Source organism: Rhinopithecus roxellana, chromosome 17 (assembly GCF_007565055.1).
Source record: "Rhinopithecus roxellana isolate Shanxi Qingling chromosome 17, ASM756505v1, whole genome shotgun sequence".
Taxonomy (NCBI): domain Eukaryota; kingdom Metazoa; phylum Chordata; class Mammalia; order Primates; family Cercopithecidae; genus Rhinopithecus; species Rhinopithecus roxellana.
In genome coordinates, this window is record NC_044565.1 from 36794608 (window position 1) to 36815777 (window position 21170).

Below are 21170 nucleotides of genomic sequence, written 5' to 3' on the forward strand. Positions count from 1 at the left end.
TAGGCATAGACCTCTGTTGTTTACCACTGCATCCTCAGAGCCTGGCTCACAGCAGGAACTAAATATATTATCACCATTCTTGCTGGGGTATTTATTCTCCTAACCACTCCTGAATTGTGCTCCAACTCACCCACACTCCAATTAGATTTATATAACCACACCTCTGGTCTCTTAGTGCTTTACCAAATAAGTTATGAAATATCCAAATTTAATCAAGGTAAATAAGTGGGATTTGAGGGAGGCTGGCCTGAAATGTGATGAATGTGGGAAAAACAACCCAGTCATTTGTGCTGCAACATGCCTAAAGAGAAAGTAGTTAAGAGGGGCAGTACATTATATGTAAGCTGCAAAAAATCCTAGCTAAATGATAAAAATTTGTAGTGAGTTTTTAACAGACCTGCTATCACGAATATGTGCTTTGATTTGAGACAATTCCTCAGTATAAGCAGAGGTGTCAGCGAGTGTCGCCAGAGCATAATGCTACACTCTGGATAGTCCAACTAATTTTTCTTGTTCTTTGCTCCCCAGGACTTGCTTTAACACTACATGAAAAATTTCCCACAGAAGATTTTGCAATCAGCTGACATGAACAGCTGACATGCTTCAAAATAAGTTTCTTGCTGTAAAGTTTTAAATTAGCATTCTGGTCAAGACTAAGTTAAACCTCAAGTGACTAGTGTATTCTGAGAAAAAAATCCCCAGAAAAACAAAATAACAAACTACTGTGTGGACTTTCAAAATGAAAAAAATACTTTAGTCTGTAACCTAAAAATGTATGCTGTGGCAGCTGCCATTCCTCTGACAGTGCTGCTTTCTTTCTTTCTTTTTTTTTGAGACAGAGTCTCCCTCTGTCACCCAGGCTACAGTGCAGTGGTAAGATCTCGGCTCACTGCAAGCTCCACCTCCCAGGTTCATGCCATTCTTCTGCCTCAGCCTCCCAAGTAGCTGGGACTACAGGCGCCCATCACCATGCCTGGCTAATTTTTTGTATTTTTAGTAGAGACGGTGTTTCACCATGTTAGCCAGGATGGTCTCGATCTCCTGACCTCATGATCCGCCCGCCTTGGCCTCCCAAAGTGCTGTGATTACAGGCGTGAGCCACTGCGCCCGGCCAACAGTGCTGCTTTCTACATCACAAACACCCACCATGAGAGCAACTCACCTCTTAGAGAAAGCAGCATCTACTAAAGGTTATAAAACTTCAACCAAATGCAGTTAGAATTCAATGATCTGAGCCAATAAGAAAGTAAGCAACAATGTCTTACATAATCTACAACTCACAAATTTGGCCTTAAAATATGATCTACGTAACAGCAGATTTACCGCACAAATTAAGTCTCTGCCAGGTGCTATTAATTTTACTTTGTTTTCTTACCACCCATCAATTAAGAGAAAAAGATGACCTGGAGGCAATGAAGTGACCGAAGGAAACAAAACAATTAACCAAACTTAAAGACAGTCATAAATGATCCACAGATAATAGCTCACATGATATTCTTCAGGGAATTATTATAAAACAAACTTCGTATACCTGAAAAATGAAATTCCAAAATAGTGCTCAAGAGTGTATGCGCGTGGAGTGTATACAGGTAATGCCACAAATGGGTGTGCCGATACTAGTAACCCCACAAAAACTACGGAAGGAATTCCATGGTGAACAAATTCCTAGCTGGTTGACCTTTTTTAATGGTGTTTTTACTTGGTTTAAAGTTTTACTTTTTCCTGAGAGGTAGAAAGGCTAAAGGATAAAAGAAAAATATATATAACATTTATTATTTGCAATGTATCAAATACATCTGGTTAGAAACAACTTGAGAATTGGCCTGTCATATAAAGCAGAATTTTTCACACATTTTTCCTCTGTGACTCACAGAAGAAATACATTTTATGTGATGCCCCAACATACATTAAAAAAAAAAAAAAGTTTCACCAAACAGTATTTACCCTTACTCTCTATGTACTCTGATTTTTAGTTCTATTTCATTTTTTCTTAAAAGCTGGTCATGACCCTCTAAACTGATTTTACAAACCAGAAATAGGTTTTAATACAAAGTATAAAAAAGTATTCTTTCCTTTTGATCCAATTCCTCTAAATCTAATTATTACTTCCAGCATATGAGAGGAGGGAACAGGGCTTCTTTCAAAACAAAGAATTCCTCCCTGATTCTGGTGCTTACAAAAACAAAATGCATTCTTAAATTACATTATTTCAATGAACTAAGTATTTGATAAAATGAAAGTGTTCGTTTTCTCTTTACAGAATTTTACATAAAAGTAATAAATGAAAATTACTATTTTTCAAATTCATACTACCTTCAATCTAGGAAGCATGCTACTTTAAGGATAATATTTTAAAAAATACAAACATAACATAAAACTTGAACACTTTGGCAAATTTTAACAATTTTCACTTTCAGAAAGCATTTAGCAATTGTTTAAGTTTGCAAACATTAACTTTTCTGGGGCAGCATCTACAATGTAAAAGTTCTCTAAAAGATACTATTGGTAGGAGTATATATTGGCTCACACACCCTACTGCAGTTTAGTAGCATATCAAACATTTTAATGAGTTCTTTTTTAAGTTTTTAATTCTTTAAACTTTTATTTTACGTTCAGGGGTACACGTGCAGGTTTGTTACACAGGTAAATTGTGTGTCATGGGGGTTTGGTGTACAAATTATTTCATCACCTAAGTATAATACCTGACAGGTAGTTTTTCCATCCTCACCCTCTTCCCTCCTTCCACCTTCAAGTAGGCTCTGGTGTCTGTTGTTTCCATTCTTTTGACTAAGCAATTTCATCTGCAAAGATGTATTCTACAGATGCATTCATGCAAATATACAAAGATATTTCCACAAAGTATTAATTCCAGTATTGTTTGTTCAATTTTTTTAAAAAGCAGCTGAAAACTTAATTAATAAGGAAGTGGGTAAATAAAAAGTGCAGCCATTAAAAAAGAGAAAGCTATATTACTAATAGGCGAAAGTGTCTAAAATACATTTTTAAGTGAAAAAGCATTTCTGAAAAGCATTCTTTTTTTTTTTTTTGAGACAGAGTCTCCTTCTTTTGCCCTGGCTGCAGTGCAGTGGTGCAATCATGGCTCACTGCAGCCTCTGCCTCCTGGGCTCAAGCAATCCTTCCACTTCGGCCACCCAAATAACTGGGACTATAGGTGTACACCACCACACCCAGCTAATTTTTAAATTTTTTGTAAAGACAGTGTTTTGCCATGTTGCCCAGGCTGGTCTCAACCTCCTGAGCTCAAGCAATCACTTACCTTGGACTGCCAAAGTGCTGGGATTACAGGTTTGAGCTACCACACCCTGCTGACAATTCTCTTTTGATTCTCCTTTCATCCTATTCTTTCTCGGTCAATGAATCTGATTGCCGTGGCTTCTATTTTTTTTTTTTTTTTTTTTTTTAAGCTGGAGTCTTGCTCTGCTCTATCGCCCAGGCTGGAGTGCAGTGGCACGATCACTGCAACCTCCGCCTCCTGGGTTCAGGCGATTCTCCCACCTCAACCTCCCAAAAGCAGTAGCTGGGATTACAGGCGTGTGCTACCACTCCCATCTAATTTTTGTAATTTTAGTAGAGATTGGTTTTCACCATGTTGGCCGGGCTGGTCTCAAACTCCTTGACCTCAGGTGATCCGCCCACTTTGGCCTCCATAAGTGCTGGGATTACAGGTGTAAGCCACCATGCCCAGCCGCTTCCCCATATCTTATCACTGAGAAATCTCATCCCCCTTTTGTTTTTATCTGTTCATAATGCTCAAACCTTATCTATATGTCTGACCTCCTGATCTACCTACCCAAATGCCTTTTTAAAATCTCTCTACCTGGATGTCTCAGAGACATCCCATATTCCCCAGTTCCAAGACTGAATTCAACCTCTACTCAAAAGGTAAACAGAAACCACTTGTTCCTACACTATATTCTGAATTCTAAGTCTAGAAATCTGAATGTTACCCCTGATCGCTCCCCCTCTACCACAAATTAAATCAATCAAGTCTCTACCTCCTTAACATCTCTTACTGTATTTGTTTTAACATACCACAACCTACACCTTGTCAGGGCCTCATTATTTTTGGCCAGGATTACTGCAGTCTGCTTAAAACTCCGTATCTTAGCCAGCGTGGCTAAGAGACTCCCTCTTTGTTCCAGCCAGACAAAATTACCTCTGGATCCTCCACTGGCACTGTTACCTCTAAGTTGTCACACGTCATTTCTTCTAATGTATTGTTCTTATATATCCAGAGAACCTACTGACTAAGCCTTCAAAATTCTATTCAGGCATGAAGTTTTCTATGAAGTCTGGAGAAGCGAGATCACCTATACTTACTAAGTTACTATGTGATAGGTACTGTGCAAGGTACTTATTTGTACACCAGTTTATTCATACATTCAGTTTAATCACAAAAACCCATTTTACAGAGGAAGAAACAAGTCACATAATCTGTTCACGGTCCCACAAAGAATAAGTAGGGAAAGTGGGACTCTAACATCAAAACCAGTGTTCTTTTCATTGTATCAGGTTTCCTGTCTGAATTAATCATCCTTTGTATCTATTTCCTATTACATTTAACAAAGCAAATCACATTTGTTTCCATGGTTTTTCCCCCAACAGGTTTTCAACCTTAGCTTTGTATTAACTTTTTTCTCTAATAGAATGGGTAGACCCAAACATCTATATATTTTTCAAAGTTTCGAAGATGATACTAAATGGGGTAGCTAAGGTTGAGAACCTTTGTGTTAAGTTCCCAGAGTATAGGAATGCCATTGGACTTTATACCTCCAGGGATGACCTAAATGTTTCTAAACTGAACTGCTAAACTCATTGATATAGGTAAATCACTGCAACAGTACTTTTTCCTACAAAAATGTTTTCTCTTATGATTTGGTTGTATAAATATTTTAAAGTTGTGTTGTACACATTTATCTGAGACTAGCACTAAGAAACTTAACATCTTTAAGATTTCAAAAACAAGGAGTTCACAATATTAAACCTTTAATACTCTTCAATACTCTTCTTAAAAATGAAACTTGAAAAATTTACTTAAAAGGATCAAAGTTTAAGCACTGTGACAATTTTTGAAACAATACATAAGTATTTGAGACAGCTCTAGATATGGGAAATTCCACTTTGGAAATATTACTACTTTCTACTTAGCTAGAAAGCTTATGAAATCATTTGTGTATTCCTTTTTGAAGGTTCACCTATAATTAGTGTATAATTTAAATGTTAAGGAATTCTCAGAAAAAAAAAAAACAAGTTTAAAGAATTAATCACAGTTTCACTTGCAGATGAACACAAAGAAATGCTTATGTGAACAGCAGCACCAACAAAAAACTTCCCTACTTCCAGAAACCAGGGTCACTGCTAATCTGATTAAAATCGGAACTTTTTATTTACGTGTAACACTTGCCCTGTGCTTTGTGTAAACTTATGAAACCTAATGAGACTGAAAACTACCATCTGCTGGCCCAGAATCTGAAATATGGAAAAGAAGAGGAAGTGGTAACTTAACCATAAGTAAGAAGTGATGAATACTCAAATATTCTGTTTGGGCTTTAGGTGAGAGAAAATACAAATTTTTGATACCTGAATCTCTTAGTAATTTTTTTGAGGAATGAAGATATTATCAAAAATAGTAAAAAGTATAAAAAGCGTTCAATATAAAAATAGTTAAATTATCTCTTAATAAGTTCATTGCTTTTTATAAATAGCCGCTAAAAACAAAAGCCTTAAGAAAATAAATCAATGCTTCAGATTTTGAGTGTCATTGTAGCAGAAGTATTTTAGCTGCAAATACTCCAGGTCAACATTTTTGCATCCACACAATAAACAAGATGAGAGATGAAAAACCACAGCAAAACTGAAAATACTACAAACCTTAAGCAATCACCAAGAAGAAAACACCAAAAAAAACTCACTTGGGAGGGTGGCTAAGGCAGAAACACTATTTATTTCGACCATTTAAAAAACCGTGGCCTCACTAAAATGTATGCAAATATTATAAAACCTATTCCTGGGAGTTTTGCTTTGAAAAGTATCACGTCACTTAAAATGATTTAAAGAATAACAAGTGGCAATTCATTCATCAGGAAGGATCACTTTTATTACCTAAATATAGAATTGTTCATTTTATATAACATAAAAATTGAATCTGTTAGCAATATAGAATTTTTGCATTTATTAAGTTTATTGTTAGGTATTTTACCTTTTTCTGCTCATGTAAATGGTAGTCTTCACTTCCACCCTATCTAACTGGCAAGCATTATTTACATAAACAAAAGCTCTTGGTGTTTACATAGTATACTATCACATCACTAGCAAATTAGGGTAGACTGACTTTTCCTTTCCAAGTCTCATAACAATGGTGATAGGTAGGAATCTAATATTCACCCTTAATTAAGATATTGATTTCTGAGTTGAGGTGTATGTTTTTATTGTATTGTAGAATTATTCAGTAATTCTTATTTTAAGTTGCTTTGTTAAAAAATCACAGATGGATTTTTAAATGCCTTTTCAATATTTTTGAAGATAATTATATAAGTTTTCCTTAGATTTTTTTTTTTTTTTGAAACAGGATCTCACTCACTCTGTTGCCCAGGCTGGAGTGTAGTGGTGTGATCTCAGCTCATTGCAACCTCGACCTCCTGAGCTCAAGTGATCCTTTCATTTCAGATTCCCCAGTAGCTGGGACTACAGGTGCATGCCAACATATCCAGCTAATTTTTTAGATTTTTTGTAGAGATGTGGTTTTATCATGTTGCCCAGGCTGGTCTCAAACTCCGGATCTCAAGGAATCCACCCACCTTGGCCTCTCAAAGTGCTGGGATTACAGGCATGAGCCACCACACCTGGCCTAGATCTATTAATACAGCAAAAACAGCAACACCTATTAATAATTGTCTTCAGCTTGTTTGATAGTTAGGAAGCCCAGTTTATTTTCTGCTGCAGGAAAAAGGTAAATGTTTCCAAAGAATCAAATAAGCATTATGTAAGATTATCTACTTAATTACACATATGTCAAACAGTATGTATTTAAACTTATTTGATCTTACTCCTTGCTTTCATTTTTACACAAAATAGGCTGCAAAATAAACCAATTTTCCCATAGGTATTAAACACACTCAAATTAGTAATATAAGTTTATCTAGGTTTCATCCTTACTCAATTTTCCCAAAACAATTTCATCTACCTAAGGCTTTTACTAATAATTACCATATTCTTGGACTCTCAGATTCATCTTTACAGCCTAGCCAAGCCAGCTCTCTGCTTAGACCTCTCCACTTGATTCCACAAAGATCTCAAACTGAGCTTAACAAGAACAGAGCTCAAGCTTTTTCCTTAAAGCTGGTTATGTTCCAGGGCTCTCTAACCCAGTTACCATACCAGAAACTTAAGATCCCCTTTGACAAAGCTCCTTATCCTTTAATATCTGTAACAAATGATTTCACCTCACAAATCCCTCAATTCTGGAATATCTACCTCTTTTCACCTCTGACTCCACTCTGGTGCAAAATGCCATTATCATCTAAACTAATCTCCCTAAGTAGTATTCGATCACGCCCAACCCAAGTAATCTTTTTGAAAGTCAAATCTGATCATGCCAATCCTCTTCTTGTGATAAAGATAAAAAAAAAAAAAAAAAAGTTAACAAAGACTTTAAACCATTCCTATCTCTCCAGCCTTACTCCTCCTTTCCCCATTTTCAATGCTCTAGGCTAGGCCTTCTTCCAGTTTTTGAAAGGTAGATAATTAACATTCCCTTGTGCCACAGGGTCTTTGCACTTAACAGTCCCAGTGCCTAAGACATTCCCACACATCCTTCAATTTTTAGGTGAGAGATCAATTCCTCAGGTAAGTTTCCTAACACCCTCCCTCAAGTCCTCCCACACATATTTCTTTCAGAGCATAAGAACCATAATAAGTTACAGTGTGTGATCAAACACTTGTAACTTGAAAAATTACTGTGCAACCCATGTATACTATGGAAAATATATTGAGAGGTTTAAATGTAATATGTAATTTTAAAAAATCTATGTATTCCTTTCTATAAGAGTGAAGTTAATCTTATATTTCTTCTCTAAATAAAAAGTGTCATTTCCAGAGCAGCGTGGCCAACTGACAACAATAAAGCCATATATGCAATTAAAAATCTTCTAGTAGCCACATTTAAAAAGAAACAGATGAAATTTTATTTAACCCAAAGTATCTACAATATTATTATTTTAACGTGAGCAATGTAAAAGAGTACTGATATATTTCACGTTAGTTTTTAAAATCTGCTATTTTACACTGAAATCACATCTTAATTTGGACTAGTTTCACTTCAAGTGACACATTTGGCTTGTGGCTACTGTATTAGACAAGATAGTTCTAGAATACTGTACTGTATTTTTTTGCTAACAGAATAGGTTACCTTAAAAAGAGCATGGCATTAAGCAAAATTAACCTTATATTAAATAAAGGCATATCTCAGGTTTAAATCATTCAAAAAATTTAAATTAGGCAAACATTCCACACTGCTGAAAAGTTTAATTCAAAATAAAAATTCCTGTAATTTAAAAACTGCATATTACAGATCATCTGAGGAAATGAGAGGGAGATGGGGACTCAACCACTGCTGGTAGGAGTGATTTTATTATAACCTCTTAAACAGCAACAGGCTCTCCCTCTGACTTAATAACTCTACTTCTAAGACTTGATCCTATGGAAATAATCAACAATAAGGTCAAAGATTTATGTACAAACCTTTTCACCAAGATGCTCTTCTATGATGGTAAAATCTGGAAAAGCCACATTAGCGGGAAACAGCAGAGATAACTTGAAAACGGCATTCTACACAGTCATTAAAAAGCACGGTCTTCTCATTTTTTGTGTTTTCTGTTTTGTTTCGTTTTGTTTTGTTTTGAGACAAAGTCGCGCTCTGCCACCCAGATTGGAGTGCAGTGGTATGATCTAGGCTTACTGCAATCTTTACCTCCCGGGTTCAAGCAATTCTCCTGCCTCAACCTCTCGAGTAGCTGGGAAGACAGGTGTCTGCCACCATGCCCGGCTAATTTTTGTATTTTTAGTAGAGACAGGGTTTCACCATGTTGGCCAGGCTGGTCTCAAACTCCTGACCTCAGGTGATCCTCCCACCTCAGCCTCCCAAAGTGCTGGGATTACAGGCGTGAGCCACCGTGCCCAGCCAAAAAGCATGTTTTAAGGAAAATTTAGTAACAAGGAGAAATGCTCACAATTTAATAAGTAAAAGATCGATGTAATATGATTCATATGCATGTGTATGACACACTCACATATCCACGGTAAAAATAAAACAGGAAGAAAACCAAAATATTAACAGTTTTATTTTTGTAGCCTGATGACCAGTGACATTTTTCTTCTATTATCCCTCTTAACATGTATTTATTGAGTGTTACTTTGTGCCAGGCATTAAAACAGATGGGTTCCTGCCATCGACACACCCATTTTATTTCTACTTTTTTTCCCACATTTTCCCAAATTTTCTATAATAAGCACATTATTTTTTCAAAATTTTAATAACTGGAAAAACATAATATGAAGTAGATAAAGATCTGGGTAAATCAGTTGCAAGGGGACTTTTTTGGGTGAACTGGGGAATAATCTGAATATGGCCTTGACTATTAGTTTAGATGACTAAACCAACTGACTTAAAACAAAAAAGTCTACAAAACACTGTGTACAACAAGTCTGCAGTTTGGTAAAAAGTACACATACATAAATATATTAAAATGTGTAGGAAACTATGGATTATTATATACACTGCAACAGTGAGGGATTTTTTGTTTTTTTGTTTTTGTTTGTTTTGAGACGGAGTCTCACTCTGTTGCCCAGGCTGGGGTCCAATGGCATGATCTTGGCTCACTGCAACCTCCACCTCTCAGGTTCAAGTGATTCTCCTGTCTCAGCCTCCTGAGTAGCTGGGATTACAGGTGCCTGCCACCATGCCCAGCTAATTTTTCTCTATTTTTAGTAGAGACTGGGTTTCACCATGTTGGCCAGGATGGTCTCCAACTCCAAACCTCAAGTGTATGTCCACCTTGGCCTCCCAACGTGCTGGGATTACAGGCGTGAGCCACCGCACGTGGTTGAGGGATTTTTTTAAAAGTATCTTTTTCCAGTCTGGGCAACATAGCAAGGCCCTGTCTCTACAAAAAATAAAAACGATTAGCCAGGCATGGTGGTGTGTGCACATGGTCCCAGCTACTTAGGAGGCTAAGGCAGGAGGACTGCCTGAGCCCAGGAAGTCTGGTCTGCAGTGAGCCATGATCACTTCACTGTACTTCAGCCTGGGTGACACAGTGAGACTCTGTCTCAAAAAAAAAAAAAAGTGATTTGTTTTTTGCTTGTCTATTTTCTATGATGCTCCTGTATGCTTCTGCAATAAGACTATTTAAAAAAAATTTAAATATGTATATGCCCACTATTTACTGAGCATCTATTACATACAAAACGGTGGTAGAACTGAGTAAAAGGAGTCTCAACCTTAAAGAAACTTACAACTAATTAAGGAGAATAACACAAGAGAACAGCAAAAATAACGCATATGTTTTTTGCAGAATATAAACATCACTGCAGCAAAATGTGGCTACCGAGATTCTAAGAAAAATATCACACTTGATTGGGAAGAGAAGGAATGGTTAAAAAAAAAAAAAAAACTTCATAAGGAGAAAATTTGAAATAGGAAGGATTTAATTGACAGAGGAAATGGTAGTCACTAAAGATAAAGCATAGGGCCCCTGTCAAGGAACAGTAAGACACATAATAAAATATGGTTAGAACACAGGATCTATGAAAGGCACAGGGAGTAAGCTAGAAACATAGGTGGCGAGGGCCTTGAACTTTCAGAAGGGAGTGCCTCTGTAAGCTGAGTTTAAAAATGAGGGAATTATTGCAGGTTCCAATTCAAGAAACTGTCCTACCACTTCCCATCTCTACTGCTACCATCTTGGTTCACGCCACTACCATCTCTTCTTAACTATATCAACACAATTATCTCCTGACTCTGCTTCTATTCTTACATTCCACTCCTATAGTCTGTTTTCTATATAGCAGCTAGACAGATCCTTTTACAACATAAATTATCTTACACTTTTACTCAAAAATCCTGCAATGACTTACCATCCCCCATAGTAAAAAGCCTAAGTCATTGGAATTTCTGTAAGGACCCTAAAACACTGCCCCTCTCACCCTCTAACTCCGATCATAATTCGTACTACTCTTCTACTTGTTCACCCTATTCTATTCACCCTGGACTCCTCTGCCACAATTCCTTGACTATTCCAGGCATACTTCAGTCTCTACCACTCTTCTTATTTGCTCCCCCTTCTTCGGGTTTAAGCCTTCTCTGACTCCACCTTATATAAAACAGCAAGCCCCACCAACCTCCCTTACTACTGGCTCAAAGCAAAAAACTCACCACTCCCTATCCCCCAAAACTGATTCTATTTTTCTGATGATACTTAACATCATCTGCCATTTTATTGCTATTTGCTTATTTGTCCCAAATACGTACACAAACATGTGAGTACATACATATATACACAAAGAAACTGAAGCTGTAGGCGGGTAGATTTTTTTCTTGTTTGTTCATTTCAGTATTCCCAGCAGCTACAACAGGGCCTGACAAATAGCAGGTGCTCAATAGATACTTGTTTTATGAATGAAAGGAAGAAGATAACATGCATGGTGTCAGCAGATATTTAACTGAAATGGTTTATGGCATACTGTAAATATTTACATAAAGAGAACCTACAGTAAATTATCATTTACTGTGTAATTTTCCTACGGGAATTATTCACTAATACAGTGCCTGTAAATTAACCTTTAATTAATTAGCAATCTATCTTTGCAAGGCTTATCTTGAAGTTAGCTATTTGGAACAAGGGTGACAGTAACTGACAACCATAGGATGGAGTCTTAAATCATTATTTCCCTCCTCTTTTCAATTCTCCCAAATCAATAAGCAGTGATTTCCCCACCTTCTTTCTTCCTCCTCACTTAGTTCTGACCTTTTTCTTTTTCTTGGGAATAGGTCTAATCCACAGACCTATGAGCCTCTATGCTAGGAGGGTAAGGCCAGAAATAGAAACTAGGAGTGTGATAAAGGACTGTTAAATGGTTGCCAGCAATAGAGAAGAGCCCAGGCAAGGTAAGTTAACACAGAGGAATCTGGAGAGGCCAACAATCCTTAATTAATTTTTTTTTTTTTTTTAAACTTAGAAGCTCCTTGTATTTTAAAAGAAAGTCAACATAAAATAATACTAACTCCTTCCAGGTCCTCTTTCAGCATATACAATGCAGAAAGAAGAGTGATACTTGATACATGTTTTAAAGTTAAATACCTAAACTTTTAATTTCTTTCTTTTTTTTTTTTTTTTTTGAGATGGTGTTTTGGTCTTGTTGTTGCCCAGGCTGGAGTGCACTGGTGTGATCTCAACTCACTGCAACCTCTGCCTCCCGGGTTCAAGCGTTTCTCCTGCCTCGGTCTCCCGAATAGTTGGGATTACAGGCATGTGCCACCACACCCGGCTAATTTTGTATTTTTAGTAGAGAAGGGGTTTCTCCATGCTGGTCAGGCTGGTCTTGAACTCCCGACCTCAGGTGATCTGTCCACCTCAGCCTCCCAAAGTGCTGGGATTACAGGTGTGAGCCACTGCGCCCGGCCTTTAAACTTTTAATTTCATTGTGAAGAATTTCATGCATATACAAACCTTAGGGGGAAAAAGCTGTAAGGAATGATCAAGTAACCATCACTCAGGTGTGTTAAATCTTAATATCTTACGAAGCCAACTTCAGATTTTTTTAAGGATGTAAAGATATGTTTGTAAACCCATGGGCCCCTCCTAGATCCTTCATCCCTCTCAAGTTCTCCAGAGGTCACCTTTATTCTGCTTGGTGTTTATCATTCCCATGCACGTTGTTATACTTTTGCTACACACTGCACAAATCACAGACAATATACAGTATAGTTTTGCTTGAGACTATATAAATGGTCTGTCAAATGGCTGTCACTTACCAGCTGTTTGATCTAAGGCAAGTTACTTAATATCTCTGTGCCTCAGTTTCCTCTCTGAAAAATGAGGGATAATACTGTTTACTACCTTACAGGTTGTGCGGATTGAGTTAGTACACTGTATATAAAGCATTTAGAAAAGTATCTTGCTCACAGGAAGCAATATGTATGAGCAACATATATATTGCTCATATGTTAGCAATTATCATATAAAGCTGCAAAAGGACTTGACTATATCTGATATATACACAAACTGATAGAGCAAAAGATTACCAAAATGAGATACGTAAAATCCATATAATGCCAGATTTTCAAAATAGTGTAAAAACTAAAAATACTTATAAAGTTCCGGCTAGAAAGATTCACTATTCTATTTAAAGAGGAACTGAAAGTGCTAAGAATAGAGAGAAAAAGCTTTATTTTTTTAATCTACAAAGTGTAGGTAACATTAAATTAGAATATAAACACTTTATTTAAATAATTTATGATGATTTAAAAATACCTAAATACTTAGCGGCCTCCTTTTATGAGATTTGGGGGAAGGGTTGGGAGAGAAGGGGCAATCCCTTAATGAGATGCTATTCAAAGACTGCCTGCTAAGGAAAGCACTTTAGATTTCACACAAAATAAAACATTATTTGGTACTCAAATTTCATTACATTTCTGAATTAGTTTTTCAAAAACTGTAAGCAGAACAAATGAAAATGTAAAATGATGTTTTATAATGGGATTCACCCAGATTATACAATTTTCATAAAGAAAACTGGATTCTGCAAGACGTATCAATGCTATTATCCTCGTTGTGATATAGGATTATTTTTTAATAGTCTCTAGGTCAAAAGATCAGCAAACATTAAAACTTCAGTGCCCTACATATTATGTGAATTGTAGTGGTTTCTTTCCAGAGGTTTTTGAAGATTTAGAAATAAGTATGTACTTTGAAGTTCAACTGATATATCTAATTTGATATACGGAGGAACAACTAGATCTAATGAATATCTGCTAGGTGCCGTTTGCTGGGCTACATGTTTTACACAAGATCTGTCTTTTAATCCATGTGAAATATCTTTATGAACAAAATTTAGGAGACTACTACAGATACTTTGTTTAAACAAATACACCTCTGCAAAGTGTTAAAAATGACTACTAAAAAAGCCAACATTTAAATATGGCAAAGCATATAAAATGTACGTGACTATGCTAATTATATTAACATAATAATGTTGAAACATTTATTGTCCCTAGAGTTTAGCATACATTTTAATGTCTAAGAGGTTAACTGAAAGCAACAATTAAGTGTAACATCAAAGATAAACTCTGTGTCTCCCCTCCACCAAATAAAATCCTCGGAATACGAGGTGGAAGGAAGACTTATACCGTAGGAAAAGTTGAAAACCAAAGTTCTACTTTACTTCTCCTAAAGTGAGAACTTTGAAACGGAACCATTACTTTTGTTTCATCCCCCTACCCAATAAAAAATTTACATGTATGAGTCAGTTCTTCCCTCGGCCCCAACAGAAAAGACTCGGTATAACCAAGCTATAACTTGCACAAAGCAACAAGGAAAAAAAACCTTGGTATCCCCACTACTTTCCTAATAGAGCAAGGACCCTACCACCGCTCACCCCATACTCTGCCTCTGCCCCAAGCAAGACGCAGCACCTGCCAAACCAGGCGCTTAAAGAATAATGGCTCAACTTTTCAAACGCAATCTGGGGAGGAGACGCAGATAATTTCTTGAAGAGTGCAAGAAGACAGCAGAAAAGGTACTCTCAGGAAGGGATGAGCGAGCTTTGGGGCTGTGCCCTCTGCCTGTTGGAGAATTCCAAATTCGCTTGCTTCAGAGACCCTTGGAAGCAGCACTCAGGTCGCGGCCAGCCTCGGGCCTCGGTGAAGGAGGCAGTGTTTACACCTGTCACGAGGGAGGGGGAGGGAGAGCGAGGAAGCCAGAGCAAAGCCCCAAACTTCTGAACAGCTCCCAGGAGAACGCAGCCGGAGCGGAGCTTTGGGCAGCTGGAAGCAAAGGGGCAGGGAGAGCCGGCGGTGGCCGGGGAGGGAAGGACTCCCACTTCCCCGGTCGGTGCTCGGGATGGCGAGGAGGGGGCCGTGCGCTTCGGGCGCCACCAGCGGCGTTCCCGCACTCGCCGCAGAAGAGAGCAGAGCCCAAGCCGGGAGCCCGCAGGCCCGCAGAGCCGGCTCCGTCCTCGCAGCCCCCGGTTCCGCGGCGGGCAGATGCTCCCGGCCCGGGTGAGGGTCCGGCTGCTGGGCCGGGCCCGGTCCCCACACCCTCTTTCGCCGGCGCAGCTAGGGGAGCGGAGCGGCGGCGCTTACCTGGTTCCTTCGGGGCGGCCGCGATGGGCATGGCTCAGGGGCCCGGGGAGGAACTGGCTCCCCGGGGAAGGACCGTCTATTCCGACGCGGAACTGGTGAAAGCGGAAGGCCGGCTGCTCACAGCCCTGTCAGCGCAGCAGCCCCATGGACACCCACCCGGAGTTTCACCGCTGCCGCGGGACCCCCATCCCACTACCCTCCGCCCTCTTCCGCCGCCGCCGCCTCCACCTCCTCCGCGGAGACCCCCCGCCCACTCCACACACTCTCCCATCATGCAGCGGGGGAACCGCTGCCGCCGACACGTCACTTCCGGGCGCAGGTGGCTAGGTCGGGACCGGGCGCTGGTGGGTGCTGTGGGGCGGGGGAGGACACTCCAGGGGAATTGGTGTCACAGAACGCTTACCCCTGCGCAGGCGCTGTCGTGCAGAACGCCGGCCGCCATTTTGGGTGCGGGCAAGCTGCCCTTTCCTTTTACTTCTTGCGAGTCGTAGAGCTGTAGGGGAATAGAAGTCTTCCCGCACTCAGGCGCCCGCTGAGGCTGCGCTCCCGGCAAGGGACAGGTGCTCCTCTCAGCTGGTTAACGTTCAGCTCAGGACCGGGTTAAGTCTTGCTCTCCAAATAAAATTGTAAAGGTTTGGAAATATAGAACCCGTTTTACGAAAAACCTGCTAGAGAGCATTCGTCAGCTTGCCCTTTTCGCCCCGAAAAACGACTTTTTCACTCACAGCCTGTCTCTTCCTCTTTGTAAGTTTATGCCCACAAAGGAAGAAGCTGGGTATTTAACAAATAACAAGAGATTGCGATAAATAGAATTTAAGGTGGGAAAGCAGCCGCCAAACTGACAAATCGTCTTCGAGACCAACAAAAAAATAGTAGTCCGGAATTTGGCTAACGGATGGAGAAGGTGGTCGTTTTTCATAGATCCTTCCGGGGAATATCCAGTGAAGCTAAAGAGATCACCATAAACTTCTGCATTCAAACGCATTTCTGGAACAGAGGTCGTAACAGATTTTGTTTCCATCATCAGTCCTGAGCAGTTGATTATTTGCGTTTTTGTTACCTTTCCTCCTCCTTTACCATGAATATCCGTTAGAACACCGGCCAGTGTAACCATCAGACTACAGGCTACAGGATTATTATTACTGTCTCGGATGATGAGCCCGGGGTCCTACAAATCATGAGCCCCGCCGGCTCCTCATTCTGCCCATATTTGCCAAACGTCTGCATCGTAATTTGAATAATTTAAAATAGTTCCGAAACATCAAAGCTCAGCAGTTACGCAAAGAAACAAGAATGGAAAACTCCCCCTCAGGCACAGAGAAGTGTCCACCCCGAGGAATTATACAAATCAGGAGAAAGATAAGGACAATAGCAGTTCATCAGGATTTATCCCGCCTCTGCAACCTTCTAGACAAATTAACTCGGAGCGCTCCAATAGACCCGCATTTGTCTTTTTACTACTCAATCACTGTAAGATGTACGGAGACTGCATCCCTTTAAATGGGAGTATCAATTGCTTTGTGGTGATGCTGGATTTTGTGTTATTGCTCAGTCACTAAAGTAAGAAAAATCTATATGGCTTGTCAAATTTATGCCTATTGTATTTCGCCCCCTGCTGGTTTAGCTCGTGTGCAAGCTTGAATTTGTGTGTAGAAACTAGAAATTGATTTTAAACGAACACATGCTTTTCATTTTATAGCTCTACTAAACAGAAATATCAAAATAAGAACATATGACTAGACCTTAAAGCAGACCCTACACTAAGAACATGTTTAAATGAATTTAAACTGCACTCCAGCCTGGGCCACAGAGTGAAACCCTGTCTCAAAAAATAATTAAATTGCACACCCCCCATCAGCTTACAATTTTGTAATAGGGAAACTGAGTACCTATTTGGCCAACTAACTTGTAATTGGTAATCTTATATACAATTCTGAAGACAGTGCTCTAATACTTATGAAATTTTATTACAAAAGGAAAGTATTTGAGTGTTTTTAAGATGATAAATCTGGGAAATATAAAGTCCATTTCATTTGGAGTCAATGATAGTATTGTTTTTACTTACCTTTTAAAAATTATGGCCATAACTGCATTATCTAAGATTTGGCATCAAGAAAAGAAGAAGAAGAAAAAATTACCATTTGTTGTATTTACTTCTAGTTTTTTTCCTGTGCGTACTTTTTACAAACTTGTAATCATAATTTAAGTAGATTTTGTGTCCCTTTTTTCACCTAATGTTGTGTTGTAGCATTTCCTCCCATTGTTTAATATAAAACCTTAATTTTAATTGGCTGCTTAGTAGTCAATGGAATGGCCACTATATGGATATTTTTCACTATTATAAAATAATACTTAGATGAACATTTTGTGTGTGTGGCTTTGTTCAATTTTAGGATTTTTTTTTCTCAGTATAAAAGTTAATAAGCCAAAAGGCTATGAATGTTTTGTTGGTAATTTATCATCTCATATTATTTTCCAAGAGACTGCTAATTTAGAATGCCACCAGCAATATAGAAGTGTACTAATTTTACCACCTCCTTACCAACCAACAGTGAATAATAATTAAGAGGGGAAAAAAGATTGACTAGACTAAAAAGTGAAAACAATTTAATTCATTTTATATTGTATAAGAAATTAACAGACAAGAACAAAACCTCAGCAATGTGGTGGTGTTCTGGAAAGGCAATATGTGGAGAACCTGGGTCTATGACCAGGTTCTGTTGTCACTGTGATTTTGTATAAGTTATGTAACCTCTCTTGAGCTCAGTCTCCTTATATAACAAATGAGAGAATATAGTCAGATCACAGGTTCTCAACCCTTTTAGGACAAATAATGTTTTGGCACATGTATCTCTTTAAGAATATGGTAAAATCTTTGGCTCTTTCTGTAGAAAAACGCTTATATCCATGGACACTGTGTTTTGGCACATGTATCTCTTTAAGAATATGGTAAAATCTTTGGCTCTTTCTGTAGAAAAACGCTTATATCCATGGACACTCAAATTTCTCATCCTAAAGCTCATTCACGGAAGAGGGTCTTTGAAACACAGCTTAAGAAATATGCACCAGATAATCCCCAAGGTCCTTTCTGTATCTAAACATTTACCTAAGATTTTATTTATTTATTTATTTATTTTTATTTTTATTTTTTTGAGACAGGTTCTCCTTTCATTGCGCAGGCTGGAGTGCAGTGGTGCCATCACAGCTCACTGAAGACTCAACCTCCTGGGCTCAAGGGATCCTCCTACCTCAGCCTCCCAAGTAGCTGGGTCTGTAGGTACATGTCATCATGCTCAGCTAATTTTTTTATTTTTTGTAGAGATGGGGTCTCACTATATTGTCCAGGTTGGTCTCAAACTCTTGGGCTCAAGCAATTCACCCACCCTGGCTTCCCAAAACGCTGGGATTACAGGTATTATTTCACCACTACCTCTTGAAATACGTCCTTCATACAGTTTTATAAAAATAGGGTATTATGCTGGGCATGGTGGGTGATGCCTGTAATCCCAGCACTTTGGGAGGCCGAGATGGGCAGATCACTTGAGCCCAGGAGTTCAGGACCAGCCTGGGCAACATGGTGAAACTCCATGTTTACAAAAAATTAGCCAGGTGAGGTGGCATGCTCCTGTAGTCCCAGCTACTCGGGAGGCTGAGGTGGGAGGATCACCTAAGCCCATGAGGTCAAGGAGTTGTGATTGCACCACTGCACTCCAGCCTGGCTGACAGAGCAAGACCCTTTCTCAATAATAATAATGATAATAATGAGCAACTTTCCCAAAGTGTGATGAGCAATAGAGATTTTGCTTCTTAATCATTCCCACTGATCTTTCTTGGCTTTGCTTATCAAATTTATTGCATAAATAATAAAAATTACAATTTGGTGTTATAGTACTTTCTGGAATACTGGATATCTAGAACTTTCTGGACATATTCAATATATCAGGGAAAATGTTGAATATTTCAATATTTAATATATCTTAACCTATTAAGACAGCATTAATTTTATCTGTAAAATTATAGAGGTAGGGAAGAAACTGCTATTTGACTACATTATTTCTTTTTTTTTTTTTTTTTTTTTGAGACGGAGTCTCGCTCTGTCGCCCAGGCTGGAGTGCAGTGGCCGGATCAGCTCACTGCAAGTTCCGCCTCCCGGGTTCACGCCATTCTCCTGCCTCAGCCTCCCGAGTAGCTGGGACTACAGGCGTCCGCCACCTCGCCCGGCTAGTTTTTTGTATTTTAGTAGAGATGGGGTTTCACCGTGTTAGCCAGGATGGTCTCGATCTCCTGACCTCGTGATCCGCCCGTCTCGGCCTCCCAAAGTGCTGGGATTACAGGCTTGAGCCACCGCGCCTGGCTTGACTACATTATTTCTAAAGGTGCTGAAACTTTTTCAGCAAAATTTTTAAAGGCTCAAATTCTGTATATAAAGTTCTATCAAATTTTATAGAACTTTCCAAGGAAAAAATTTTGAAGGATGGGCTTCTGGTAGTGGTAATTGACATTAATACATAACATTTAAATCAAAGACCCCAAAGTCATTTCCTAGATTTATTTAGACATATTCTTCTGCCACATGAGGACACAGTGTTCCACCCTCTTTGGAGGATTCAGCAACAAGGTGCCATCTTGGAAGCAGAGAACAGCATACACCGAACAACCAAATCTCTTGGCACCTTGATCTTGCAATTCACAGCCCCCAGAACTGAACATGTACCCACTCATGGGCTTACCACATATGGAGCAATATAGATGGAGTGTTCTCCTGAAGGGAGCTGCAGCCCAACCTTCTTCTTTATTCTAGTCTTCAAGCCTCTCTCTTGGCTCTGAGCAAAGCTTTGAAGGGCTCATTATGTGCTATACTGATTGCAGAAATGGTTCCACTATCAACCTGCTATGTTGTGAAATTCAGCCTGATCACCTGGAGAAAACATGACCTTTCTGAGCAACTTGTCTCTCTGGAGAAAAGTCTCCTTTATTTTGAAGGAGATTGGCCTCAGGGCACTGTGGAACAGTCAAGTGATAACTCTGTTTCTACTTCTGTCCCTTATTTCAAGGTGAAGAGAAGTGGAAACCTTGCTGTGAGTCATGACAAAAATATATAAAGTAAAACATTAAAATTAATTTCACCTGTTTCTTTTTACATTTTAAAACTGTAGCTACTAGAAAATTTTAAATTGCAATGTGGCTCACATTATATTTCTATTGTACAATGCTGAACCTTTGTTTAAAACCTACATCTGTCTTTAAATTTGTAGTGTAAATGTGTAGTCATAGGATCCAGGGAAATACAATAGAGGTAGTTTTCATGCAATTTTAACAGTTGCATGAAAGCAGAGATTTCTGTCTGCTTTATTCATTTCTATATTCCCAACTTCACGAACATGGCCAGGTACATGGTTGATGGCAATACATATTTATTCAATAAATGACATTCCCTTGAAGGAGTGGCATAGGTAGTACTAGAAAAAAAAATAATTTTTTTTTTTTTTTTTTTTTTAGATGGAGTCTTGCTCTTGTTGCCCAGGCTGGAGTACAGTGGTGCAATCTTGGCTCACCGCAACCTCCACTTCCTGGGTTCAAGCTATTCTCCTGCCTCAGCATCCCTAGTAGCTGGAATTACGGGTGTGTACCACCACGGCCAGCTAATTTTTGTATTTTTAGTACAGATGAGGTTTCACCATGTTGGCCAGTCTGGTCTTGAACTCCGGACCTCAGGTGATCTGCTTGCCTCGGCCTCTCAAAGTGCTGGGATTACAGGCATGAGCCGCCACTCACAGCTGAAAAATTTAAT

General features: G+C 39.0%; 1 protein-coding gene across 3 annotated transcripts in view; it reads right to left on the reverse strand.

Annotated features, from left to right (window-relative positions):
* AFTPH (aftiphilin) overlaps positions 1-15562 on the reverse strand; it is a 69068-nt gene extending 53506 nt beyond the window's left edge. For all 3 annotated transcript variants that reach the window (XR_004054332.1, XM_030921101.1, XM_030921100.1), the window contains exon 1: positions 15380-15562. The gene's annotated coding sequence lies outside the window, so the exon portion shown is untranslated. The remainder of the gene's footprint in view (positions 1-15379) is intronic.
* Between the last annotated feature and the right edge of the window lie 5608 nt (positions 15563-21170).